This window comes from Talpa europaea, assembly GCF_964194135.1.
Source record: "Talpa europaea genome assembly, chromosome: 4".
Classification (NCBI taxonomy): domain Eukaryota; kingdom Metazoa; phylum Chordata; class Mammalia; order Eulipotyphla; family Talpidae; genus Talpa; species Talpa europaea.
Genome location: NC_140070.1, coordinates 134947110 through 134959735, shown reverse-complemented (window position 1 = coordinate 134959735; position 12626 = coordinate 134947110). Strand labels below are relative to the sequence as shown.

At 39.8% G+C, this 12626-nt stretch overlaps 1 protein-coding gene across 9 annotated transcripts in view; it reads left to right on the top strand.

Annotated features, from left to right (window-relative positions):
• APP (amyloid beta precursor protein) overlaps positions 1-12626 on the top strand; it is a gene marked incomplete at both ends in the record, with an annotated part of 251553 nt that overhangs the window by 61702 nt on the left and 177225 nt on the right. The gene's annotated exons all lie outside the window — the stretch shown is intronic.

Below are 12626 nucleotides of genomic sequence, written 5' to 3'. Positions count from 1 at the left end.
GGTGCATTGGTAAAGGAAATTCTATGGGGACTACACCTGGGTGGGGGGGGTAAGTAAACATTGTTTAAAAATGAACAATGATGTAAAATATATATAAACTAAAAATTTTTTAGAATAAATAGAAAAGGAAAGACAGTTAAAATGAATGAATGAATGAATGAATAAATAAATAAACTTTATATTCTGAAAATCAGGCCTTCTCCATTCATGAAGATCTTCATTCTTTGCTTAGTCTTTCCTAGTTTCCTTGATGTTAATGTACAGGATGTGTCTTCCTTATTAATTCAATTTAAAAATACCCTGGCATTTCATCCTCACTTCTTAGACAATCATTTATTCTAGGGTATCTGACTTACTTGAGTTTTAAAAGTATTTAGAGGAATTTGTCTTATTGTTCTTGGAAACCAAAATTTCTTACCCTCCATATCAAGCAGATAACCTGGCAATATTTATTTGCTAGAGAATTTCTTTTAATCTTTTTAATCTTTCATTTACTAGAAAATTTCTTTTAGCCTTCCTGGATCCAAAATTATTGTTTGATAAATTATATATATATATTTAATGTTACATACATGCATAACATATGTGTGTATACATACAATACATATGTACATATATACATATATATGCAGAAAGGTCAGCCTCTTAAATGCATTTTGAGGCAAAAGTATCTACATTGTCACAATCTGTTAAGCAATATATTTTATTATATCTTATGTATCGTTTTATCTTGAAGGAGTATGAACATGGAAAGAGAAATCACTCATGTTTAATTATATCACTTTCTGAAAACATTCCGCTGCTTATTTATTAAACAGGAACTGATAAATTTACTTTGGCCCAGAAGAGCCATTTCTAAAATAGACACTTTACGGGAAATGTTCACATTTTACCAAAGAGTTCTTACAGTACAATTTGCAGATGAATTATGATTTCAGTAAATTGGAACTGAGTGGCTGCATACTTACAGGTTTTTGATATTTCACATTTCTGGGTATACATACAGATTATGCATTCTGAGTGTTCAATGCAATTCTTTGAAAAAAGGCTAAAACTCAAATTTAATGACATGACAACATCTCCTTCCTATGAATGGCTAATTGTGTGTCTTAGTTTGTCTCTAAATTTTTCCTCCCCTAGCATCACCTATATAGAATCAGATGTTTTCACATTTGTCTGATGACCCTATAAACATTCCTTCTGACCCCAAGAGCAACCCTTCCCTGTTCACGCAGAGGTCCCCAAGCTTCCTGACAACTTCACTTTCTGTTTCTCTCTGTTGTTTGTCGCCAAGCTAAGGGATTTTCCCAGTCCCAGACTTGCCAGATTGTGAGTGGCTGTGGGTGGGAGGTGAAGAGAGTAAAAATCCTTCACAATTTTATTATTATCTGCTGTATCATTTTACCCCCCACGGAGAAGGTGGATTAGACGAAGATTACCCTGGAAAAGGGAGAAAAGGCCCGAACTTTAGGCCCTATGAGTCTTCATAATGAATTTGGGTTTCATTCTCTAATAGCTGAAAGTCATTGAAGGTATTTATTTTATTATTCACTTATTAAAGAAGGACTATAGAGATGCAGCTCAGAAAGTTACCTTCTTGCTTTGTCACTGTGACCCCATGTCGAGCTCGCTTCTCAGTTCCTGAGGGCCCTTCCCTGCTGGGGCCTTTCCTCCTTCACTGGCCAGTATGATGGCCACTGGCCACATGTGGCTGTTGAGCTCAAGACATGTGGCTACTGTAATCTGAGTGCCATCAATGGAGGAGGAGCAGAGAGCAGAGACCCAGTGTCTCTTCTGGGTCAGAACTTGGAGGTGTTACAGACCTTAAGTCAGGCTGGGTTCATTTCTAAAGGATGGAAATGGTGACCAGGGCAGATGTGTGCAGAAACTGGAGGAGGTATGCTATTTGACAAGGTAAAATGATAAAACTAGTCCAAGTCTGAATTGGAGAGATTTAAATTCTTCTTCCAACAAATCTCATTTACATGGTTACGAAAAGGAAAAGGAATCTTTTGATCTGCTGTGCACGATCAGGAAATATCTCCTTTGCTATCTGTCTGTTTTCTCCAATCATCTAACCCTTTACAGGGTTGTAAAATAGCATAGTCAAAAACAAGGCAGCCGGAAGAATACACCTTGTAGAATTGGATAATCTTTCCCTCTGCCACCTCCAGGCTCTGGAAGACACCTGCAGATTTCTCTGCTGGGACACCCAGTAATCTCTTTCACCCATTTCTAAGTAGTGGACATTTCTTTGTAACAGAACAGTCTTCTTATCTGGCAAATGAAAGGTCATCATTGGTGTCTGGGTTCGCACTATCAGTGTGATAGCTCAGGAAAAAGTCCCCTGTAGCAGGGCGCAGGGAGGAAAACATGGATGGGTGCTGGAGATGCCCACGGGCTCTCTGAGGGGAGACCTAGAGGCAGAGAGCTTGGGGGCCCTGCCAGGGCAAGGGGAGTCTTTGCATTTTGTAGTGTCTTTAGTTTTTAAAGGGAATGAACTTGCTTGAAGGAAACAGAAGCTAAATGTGGGTATGGTAGATGTCCCCCTTAAGAAAACCAGGCCCATGTATGTGTGTAGGAGAAATGAGATCCGGGGATAATTGACTGAGTCTTGGGAAAGAGAAGGAAGAAAGTAAAAGAGACAGGGAAACAGGATGGGTTACTTAGGCAGTTTCTGTTGCCAGGTGAAAGAAACCCACAAAACTTGTACATGGAGAATATTTTCTTTCACAAGTGGGTAGGATCTGGGGTTGAGAGTCACTTAAAGAATTTTTTTAAAAGGCATCTGGAAACTGGGCCCTCAGATATTAGCAGTGAGACACATTGCTGCCTGGACTCTCTCTGTTGGGATATCTTGTTTTCTGCTTATCCTCTCTCTCTGTTCTCCTCATTTTTCTCCTGCTAAATCTAGACGGTCCTCTAGAAGATGTGGGAAGATGGCCACCATTAGCTCTGGGAATATTTTTCTCAGTGTGGCATCCCAGCTTTGTCCTGCGACAGTGCTTTGTAATTCCAGGGAGGGATTCTGAGCAGCTCACTTTGGGTCACACTTCTGCCTTTGGCCAATCACTGTGTCCACAGGACTCAGTACTGGGGTGAGCCTGTCATGGCCTTGTAGGTGTGTGTAGCCTGCCAGGGTGTGGGAACCGGGGGGCTTTTGGCCAGAAGAGGGATGTCTGGTGGTATTGGGTGAGATAGAATAACGATTCCAGAGCCTCACTGTGGACTGAGACACACATTGATCTAGAAAAGATAGTTGGTTGAAAGGATACTCAGTGCTCAGAGTCTTTAACTGGCTTTGGAGAAGGTCTGGGAGTGGGAGGGACGTCCATGCAGGACTTCTCAACAGTGTTTGGCATTTTCTTTTGAATGGTGCATCTTGAGCAACCTAGAATGTTTATTGATTTTTTAGGGTCTTCCTGCTACTTTTCACTCTGTAGGTATTCTGGTATTTCTCTTTCATAGGTTGAAATAATGAATAGTTTTTGTGTGTGCGGTTGAATGTTTCTGTTTTTTTACTCCATGTTTTTATTTTAGGACAGCTTTTGAATGATTCCCTGCTAGCAAAGCTGAGGAAATAGTACAACTTCTCTACCTTCTCACGGATTTTTTAAGCGAATATTTTAATATTTTCAAAGTTTAAATATTACAGTCTATACTCACAGTCGTTATTCTCACAGTTGTTTAATCTTTATTTGGATTAATTGTTTACAAGCTATCCTTTTATCAAAGCATCTTTACTCCTATATCATTTGTTTTCATTCCTCTATTTTGGGGAGTGGGGGGCGCTATCATCCTAACTAGTTATTTACAGAAGTGGTTATTCTTAATTAAGCAGCTTAATTGGTTATAGAATTCCAGGCTGACCTTGAATTAATAAATATATCATAACATTATTTTTGCTGAGCACCATGAGAGTATTTATCCACTATATTCTGGCTTCCATCCTTGTGTAAATTCTTTTTTAAAAAACAATATCTAGAAACCATTACTGTTGTTCCCATTTATAATGCTACTCATTTACTGATTATTTTTCTTCCAGTAGTGGTGAATCATTTTTTTTTTTTTTCAGTCCCTCTTGTGACTAAAACACAGATGTTTTAGAGGCTGCTGGCTGAGTCAGAGACAGCTGTGAGTGGTCTGCAGCCGAGGACAGAATAAAACCAACTGTGAACTCATGATTGTGACCTCATTTTGACCTTTTACTCGTTCAGTTTGTTTTTCCAAAGTATTGCCTCTAGAAGTTACATATCACATGCATTTGATGGTTCTTGGCTTAATAAGATATGTCAAATATTAGTACTTTATTATTCTACATTTCTCTTTATTTGCATCCCCTGCTATTGGTTGTTTCATTGTTGGTATGAGTATTGTTGTTTTCTCCTCCTTACTTCTTTGGTTCTATTGATGAAGAGTAAAAGTAGGGAGAAAAAGAAAAATCAAGTCATCTTGGTTGCTGCTGGTGATAAGCCCATGCGAACCTTGGGAAGGTAGTTTGAAAATTATAGCTTGAGTTTTTGTTTTGTCTGTATTTTATCCCAAGTCTTTCAAATTCTTGGTGCCCATATATTCCCTCCTCTTCTCTAATCAACAGTAGTTTGCTTCTGCCCAATCATCATTCAAATACTTATCTTTTTTCTTTCATTTTTCTGTTTTTATTAGCAAACTCAACATCATTTGAGGATTTTCTTTAATTTCTTCATAAAATATGTATTTAGAATGCTATAGACTGTTTACTTCTCACACACCCCCAAATTCATATGTTGAGCCCAAACCCCCAATATGCTATTTGGAGGGGGGCTTTTAGGAGGTGATTAGGGTGAAATGATGTCATGAGGGTGGGGCTCTCATGATGGGATTAGTGTCCTCTTGAGAGCAGGCACCAAAGAGTTTGCTCTCTCGCCCACACAAACAGGTAATGTGAGGACACGGAGAGAAAGTGACTGTCATCAAGCCAGGAAGGGCACTGTCACCAGAAGCTGACCATGCTAATCTCTAACTTTCTGTTTCAAGCACCGTGAAAAAGTAACATTTTGTTATTTAAGCCACTCAGTCTAAGTCACTTGTGATAGTGGCTTAGCTGACACTAGAACATACTGGGATTCCTGGGGGCAAAAGGATTACACACTTGAGGGGTCCTTGGGAATTTCTGGAGATCATTCCTTATAAGCTACTCTGTCTCACACTTAGGTGTAGGGTAAGGAAAAAATGTCAGGCTTTTCTGCCCTCCCGCCATTAGGATAGATGACGGAACCCTGAGGTCCTGAATGTATGCGTGATGGCGGGCACCTGGAGTAGGGTGTGGGTATATGTAGATGGGATTCACCTGGGCTACGACTGGGCTTTTAAGGGCGGCGTCACAGGGATGCTAGCAGAAGCAGAGAGAGAAGCAGCAGCAGCAGCAGAAGCTGAGAGAGAAGCAGAGAAGCCGGAGAGCCCAGATAGAGTGAAGACTTGCTGGGGGCTGGGAGGCCTGCCAGCCTCCCAGCCCCCCAGCACTCCTGCCTGCCATATGCCTTGTAAATTTAAATAAAAGACCTACAAAAAACCCACTGAGGGCTCCAGGACTCTCCTCCTTTACCCCATCTGCTGGATCAGAAAACCTGCTCTGTGGTCTTCCTGCTCCTACACCAGGTATTTGTTAACTGCTCCTGGCTTGTGTGTGGTTTGGGGACTGATGCAGGCAAATGACTGTTGCATCCCTGTCGATATGAAGGCACCTCCCCTGAAATGGAGTTTGTGGTTTTCTTTTTCAGAGACTTTTTTTCCATTGAAAGATTTCTAAAGTGATATTTAGGTTAAGAGTTGGGGTGGATGTCAGCCCAAGGTCCAGATTTGCCCTCAGTTTATTACCCAGTTAAGATGTTAAGTGTAATGGTCTCCACTCAGTAGCAGAGTGATGAACATGTAGCATAGCTTTAAATCTGCAGTTAAATATACTAGGTGGCCACTAGGTACACTTCATGAAAACAGGAACTAAACCAAATCTCAAGATTGTTCTTTGTGTGACCCCATGGTAATGTGCCATCTTGGGCTGTGAATGAATTAGGTCCCCCTCAGTTACACACTCAGGTGGAGCCTGAGACTTTCTTTCATCAGTAGAATGGATTGGAATTGATGCTGGTCCCTTCTATGACAACCCTTAAAAAGACCTGGAAGTTTCTCCTTTGACTTTGAAAAGGCAGCCATGAAAAGTCAGACCACTCTGAGGCTCCTGTGCTCTGAGAAAGCTCAAGCAGCTGTGGAGAAGCCCACTTGGAAGAGAATGGGGATCTCATTTGATAGCCTTATCCTGAGCTCTCAGTCATCTACTAACACCAAGGACCAGCCACGTCTGCAAGGCCAGGTTGGACCTTGTAGCCTTTCTTAAAGTACTCTAGCTGAGCACCTGTGAAGAAGAAGAATTGCCCAGTCAACCCACAGAATTGTGAGAAATTCTGTCGGTATATTATTGTGTGGTCGTCAGCTTCCAAGATGGCTCCCAGTGTGTAGTCTCCTACCCTGTATGTGGCTGACATGTACAACCAATAGAACTTCACAGAAATGGTGGTATGGGACTTTTGAGACTAGGTCCTAAAAGATACATGGCTTCTGTCTTGTGTAATTTTGGTTCACTGGCTATGGGGAAAGCCAGCTGCTGTCATGAGGATGCTCAGTTAGCACCGTGGAGGTAAGCTTATGGTGAGGACCTACCTGAAGCCTCTTGCCAGACCTGTGGATGGATCACTTGGAAGCAGATCCTGTAGTCTGGTTGAGACTTTATATAACCACAGCTGACCCCCCTCAATTATTATTTTCTTCCATCATTGTTTAATAGGGGAAAATTCCTTTCCTCTGTTTTATACTCAATGCAGAAAGCGCATCATAGAAACAACTTGAAAATAGCTGTATAAATTATTCATCATATAACAGCCTAAAACTGTTCCCAAACACTGACCGAAAGAACTACAAGTCTCATAAGTACAAATAGAACAAAACTAGGATAATGTTCCCCTATGAACTAAAATTACAATTTATAGATTTCTTTTGTCCTCTTTCTTTTGAATGACATGAGATTTCTTTTTTTTAAAGATCATTTTATTTCAGCTAACGACTTGGGAATAGGAGAAGAGAAAATTGGAAGAGTATTTCAATTCTTAGTATAAATAGTCTTGTTTCTTCCCACATTTAATTGAAGCAAGTATAACAAATATTTATTGAGTGCTGTTCAGGATAGGATTTTTGGCCATGTATTGCTGAGTGGTGAGAGAATGAGAACAATTCTTGGCTTATTAATAGTTTACTAATTGCCCTTAGGTAAATTGAGAAGAGAATTGGAAAATTGAAAGGTATGGCGTGAAGTTGTAGAGCAGAGGATCTTGATTCAAAATCTGGGGATTTGGGATCTGATTCTGGAGTTCAGCTGTATGATTGGTTTTTAGCATGAGTGTTTCCTGGTGAAGAAACATTTAAAGTGGCTCTTAGAAAAATTAGCCTGGATCATAGGGTTGGGATGGGGGGAGAGGTGGGCAGGGAATTCACATCTCACCCACATCTGTTTCAACCAGTCCAGGACCAAGAAGCAAGCACAGCTTCTTCACATGTCTCTCTGCTCCATGTGCCTCCTCCAGGTCTCCTCCTTGCTCTCCATCCTGCTTCCTTCCTTTTCCAGTCTCCTCTCCAGCTTCTTCTCCTCCCTGCTCAGCTCTACGTTCCCTTGGGTGGGGCAGGGAACCTGAAACCTTCCCTTTTCCTGCGGACCATCCCGTTACAAAGTGCAGGGAACCTGAAACCTTCCCTTTTCCTGCGGACCATCCCGTTACAAAGTGTTGCCAATTAAACTAGGAGTCTGTATGTTCAGTGCAGTTGTTCTTTCTCTTTAAGGAGAGAGCTTTAAACTCAGGCATTGCCACCTCTGTCCCTCAGGTGCAGAGCAGCCCTTGTGAATTAGGGGCTTAGTGCAGGTGGCTGCGCTCACTCGTGCTGGGGACCAGTCTCTGGGGTAAGTTGTGACCAGGTTAAGCCTCATGAGCTGGCAGACTTCCAGCTGGGAAAGTGAGACAGGTGAATGTGGCTTTGTTTATAATCTTCTCTAGGCGATTATAGGTATAGTCTCCCCTTGCTAAGTGTTTCCTTGCACACTGCTGACAACTGTTCTCTGTTTCTTGAACTCTCTTTGCTCTAAATAAACAGTTGTTTTGTCTAGAAATTAATAGGATCACCAAACAAAGCATACAGGTGCCCGGGCCAAATGAAAACCAGTGCCTGTTAGATGAGTTGAACAAAGCCTTTTTCTTTTTTAAATCAAATTTTATTGATTTGCCTTTCATTTATAAAACTATAATACCATTTTGGGAGTATAATTTCTCACTTTGATAGGTGCATATGCTTCACATGCCCACCACCAAAGTTTTTGTGTCATCACACTGCCAAATTGACCCTTTGCCTTTTCTCCCACCCATTGCTGTCTGGTAACTATCATAACTTACAGTCATACACATTTTTGTTGTATCTTGCCAACTTGTTTGTTTTGGTTATTTATATTCCACATTTGATAGAAAACACCAGATAATAGTCTTTCACTTTCTGATTTATTCCGCTTAGCAAATTACCTCAAGTTCCATCCATGTTGTCTCAGGAGACAATGTTTAATCTTTGTTCATACCTGAGTAGTATTCCACTGAATATATATATATATATATATATATATATATATATATATGGCAATGTATCTAGTCATGGATGCTGTGTAGGTTGATTCCATGTCTTGGTTATTGTGACTAATGCTGTTGAGAACATAGAAGGGTGTTTATCTTTTGAAATCAGTGTCTTCTCATTCTGCAGGAATGTACCTAAGAGCAGTATTTCTGGATCATATGGAATTTTCCATTTTTAGTTTAGTTAAGGAATTCCTATTGTGTTTTTTTTTTTAAAAGATTTATTTATTTTTATACAAGAACTGGGGTATAGGTCAGAGGCGCGGGAGGGTGAGAGAATTCACCAGAGGCAGAGCAGGCTGTAGAACAGACGACAGAAATACACTGCTGAGGGGAGCAGTGGGCGTGACAGGAAAGGTCTGCTGCGCCATGTGGAATTCTTGCCGGCTGGCCGGGATCGAACCCACACTGCAGAGGCTACAGACAGCTCCACAGCGCGGCGCTCAAGCTGCTGCACCACTGGGGAGGCCCCTTCCTATTATTTTCTATAGATTAAAAAGATTTTCTTTACCCAACTCTCTACACTAAAATGTATAACTAAACAGGATTCCCAGACAAGAATTGTTTCTCAACCTTTTTGTTTTCATACTGTAGAAATTTGAAATTTAGCTTAAATTAAAAAAGCAAACAACATGTGATCTTTTTTAATCTTGCCAACTCTGAGGTCATTCTTTGCACACAGTATTATGGAAAAAGCTGTATATACTTGACCTTTAAATTATTTTAGTATGTGTGTCATCCACCTGTGGGGAATTAGAGAGGCCCCACAAATTACAAACATGCATACTTTGTGGTTTTGGCATTTGAAAGATAAAAGTTTGTGAATAGAGTTCTCTGTAAGGGCAGATAAAATTATGGTCTATATTTATCAGAATTGCTTACACAAACCATGGAATTTAGGGCTAAAAGAAATGTAACCAGTTTGGACTTTCTCACACAATTTTTTTTTATTGACGTACAACTGACATACAATATTGTTTCAGTTTCATGTGCACCTCATAATGATTCCACATATGTATGCGTTGCAAAATGATTGTCGCAATATCTATCTTTTCTTAGCAGCCTCCAAATTTGCAACACCTAATTACTGAATACAGTCCCCATGCTGCAAATTACACACAATGATAATTTAATCAAATTAATGTTTGATTTAACATTTGTTTTGTTACCATCCTGCTCTTCCTAACTATATGCACAATCATTATAGATTTGCAGTAGTACTAGGGATACTTATACTTGACACATTCCTTAAAATTTTCCACATATCTGTGAGTTTTGTTTAGGCATACATCGACAAATTGTCATTTAGATATTTAAAAAATAAGAAAAATAGCCACAGTTGAGAGAGAACCACAATCTGGAGTCACAGATGCCTACATCTGTTGATATTGTAGAATAAGAGTAACTGGGGCTTCCAACACTGTTCTTTGGTAATATTTGCCAACCCTGCGTGTATGTGTATAGCAATATATTCCTATACTGTGTCAGAGACAAATTTGAGCCAGATTATTGGGAAATCTGCCAGTGCCCTGCAGCATCTTCCATCCCGCCTGCTCTGTGAGGCGGTCTTCGTGAACGCACTGGGGTCCTTGTTGCACGATGTTTCATCAGATGTGTTCTGCCTCTCCGCACCTCATTAAATTGTAAGCGGAGAATGTTTGCGATTTCCAGTTCTCTTGCTCAATTAGATTAGATATTCTGCCCCCAATATCCCCCATTATTAAGATAGTTTATGTTGGAAGCAGTTTAAGAGAGGATTTTTCTATATTTCAGAAGATTTTACTGGGAAAAAAGTTTATTTTAATGCAGAAAGAAATATGTTCTCTAAGGCTGCCTTTGCTTTATTTTAGACACCGAAATGGAAGAGTTTAAAGCTTATAATTAATACCCTGCTTGTGCACTCAAAATGTCTCCTACCGTAGTTGCTGTATTCTGTCTTCATCAGTTTCATCTTCTGACCGTAGAGGACTGCATGCCTTGCTACACATAAAACATTTGCAATTACCCCAGCACCTAAATAACCCTCAGTTACATATTTTTCTTATGTTCTTCTTGGATATGTTCTTCGAAAAAGAAATTGGTATATGAAAGCTTTTAGGAAATGAAAAATATTCCATGCTATTTGTGTCTCCGTGTTGACCTGCCTCAAAGCATCTTGCAGTAGTTTGTCCTTTGTCTGTGTAGCTGTCCATGTGTGTTCGCTGCAGTCATGCAGCTGCTGTAAGGGTCGTGGTTTATTTTGTGTTGACTTTTTCACTTCTAATGCTAATTTAGAAAGCTGAGTGTTTTTGCTGGACTAGATTTTTTTTAGCTCTTAATTACTTTTAATTCAAATTTTCCATCATATATACAAGTAGAAAAAACACTCTAGATACTTATGACTCAACTTCAGTAATTCATCAGATCTTGTTCTTCTTGATCCTGGAGACACCTGGAACACAAATTCTCTGTCTTACCTTCTTCAGAGTCTGGTTATTTCTAGCAAACCCCCTGTGCAGATATGCTGTGCATCCCCTTGACAGAGCTGTAAATTGATTTGTATAAACTCCAGCATCATATGTTATTTATTGACTTCTGACTGCATGATTAACATGCCATTTTATTGGGGTACTGAACCTCATCCAAGGGACCTGGAGGATTCTCCCATTTGTTCTTCGTATTGGGAGTAGAGGAAACTTTCTGTAGAACTGTGACAGCATATGTCTTAAGGAAATATTTTTATATTTCTGTATTTATAACTCCATGTTTGGGCTTTCTTAACTATCATCAATGTCTTCTTGTTTTGCGAATAACAACTTAAATGTCATCTTGTCTGAGATTAATATATTTCCAGTTTAGAAAGTGAGACAGCGAGACTTTTTAGATTTTTTAAAATTTTGGAGTGAAAATGTGCTGATGATGACCCAAATATGTATTTTTCTGTGGTGGACAAAATCACTTACACCTCTACAACTTCTAATATTCGAAGGTAGCTTCTCTTCCATCATTCAACTTCATTGGCTCTTAGTATTTGGCATTGTTTTAGCTTTCTTTTAAAAGCGAGTTCAATTTATATGTTAGTATGTTTGTTTTCAAAGGTAAAACACGTTTCCATGGACAGAAAAGTAGATTTCTCTTCGGGTTCCTGAATCAGCCAGCAAATGTGCCCTCTTAGCTCAAGTGGGAACTTGTCTTCTGATTCTTTTAGGTGCTCTTCCTCAGCTGTGTATTTATTAACATTAATTTGCTTCTACGTAAAATGCAATTATTTGCATAAATTGCCACATCATGCTTGGGAAAACAATATCGGAAGGCAGTGAGATGTTGATTTTTCTCAAAAACTCATAATCCGACTCTATTATATACTACTTAGATTGCCTTGCTTAAGAGATACATCAGTATTACCCAATAGGAGTTCAATATATACTGAGTTTCCTACAGTGAATGGATTCTGAACTTAACTAGATATAGTCATTAAATATTAACCAGGCACTTTGTGTTGTGACAGTATCAGCCACATTTGAGGGGACCCAAAATGGATCAGATGGTTCCTGCCTTCAAGGAAAGCACATTCCGATAGTGCAGGAAGGCACGTAATCAGTATAGGAGGTGCAAAGTGACTAAGTGGTAGGATAAAATGCTTTGAAATTATGACTGATAAGAATAGAGATATTGGTGAACTGGCATTTGAGCTAGGTCTTTTTCTTGGGTTTTGTACAATTGATAGGAACATAAAGCTCCCAGTGTCACCCTTACAAAGAGGACCTCTATATGGGGGATGCTGGAATGTGAGCTCTTCAGGCAGTTCCATCTGATCCTCTACCTCATCTGTCTCTGACTTGGGTGCATGACTCTGAAATGTTAGCGTGTCTCTCTGCACATCTTCCTCTTTTCCTCCCCTAGAGCTGCTGCTTCTTCCAGATGGCTAGCTCCCTTTCACCCGTGGGT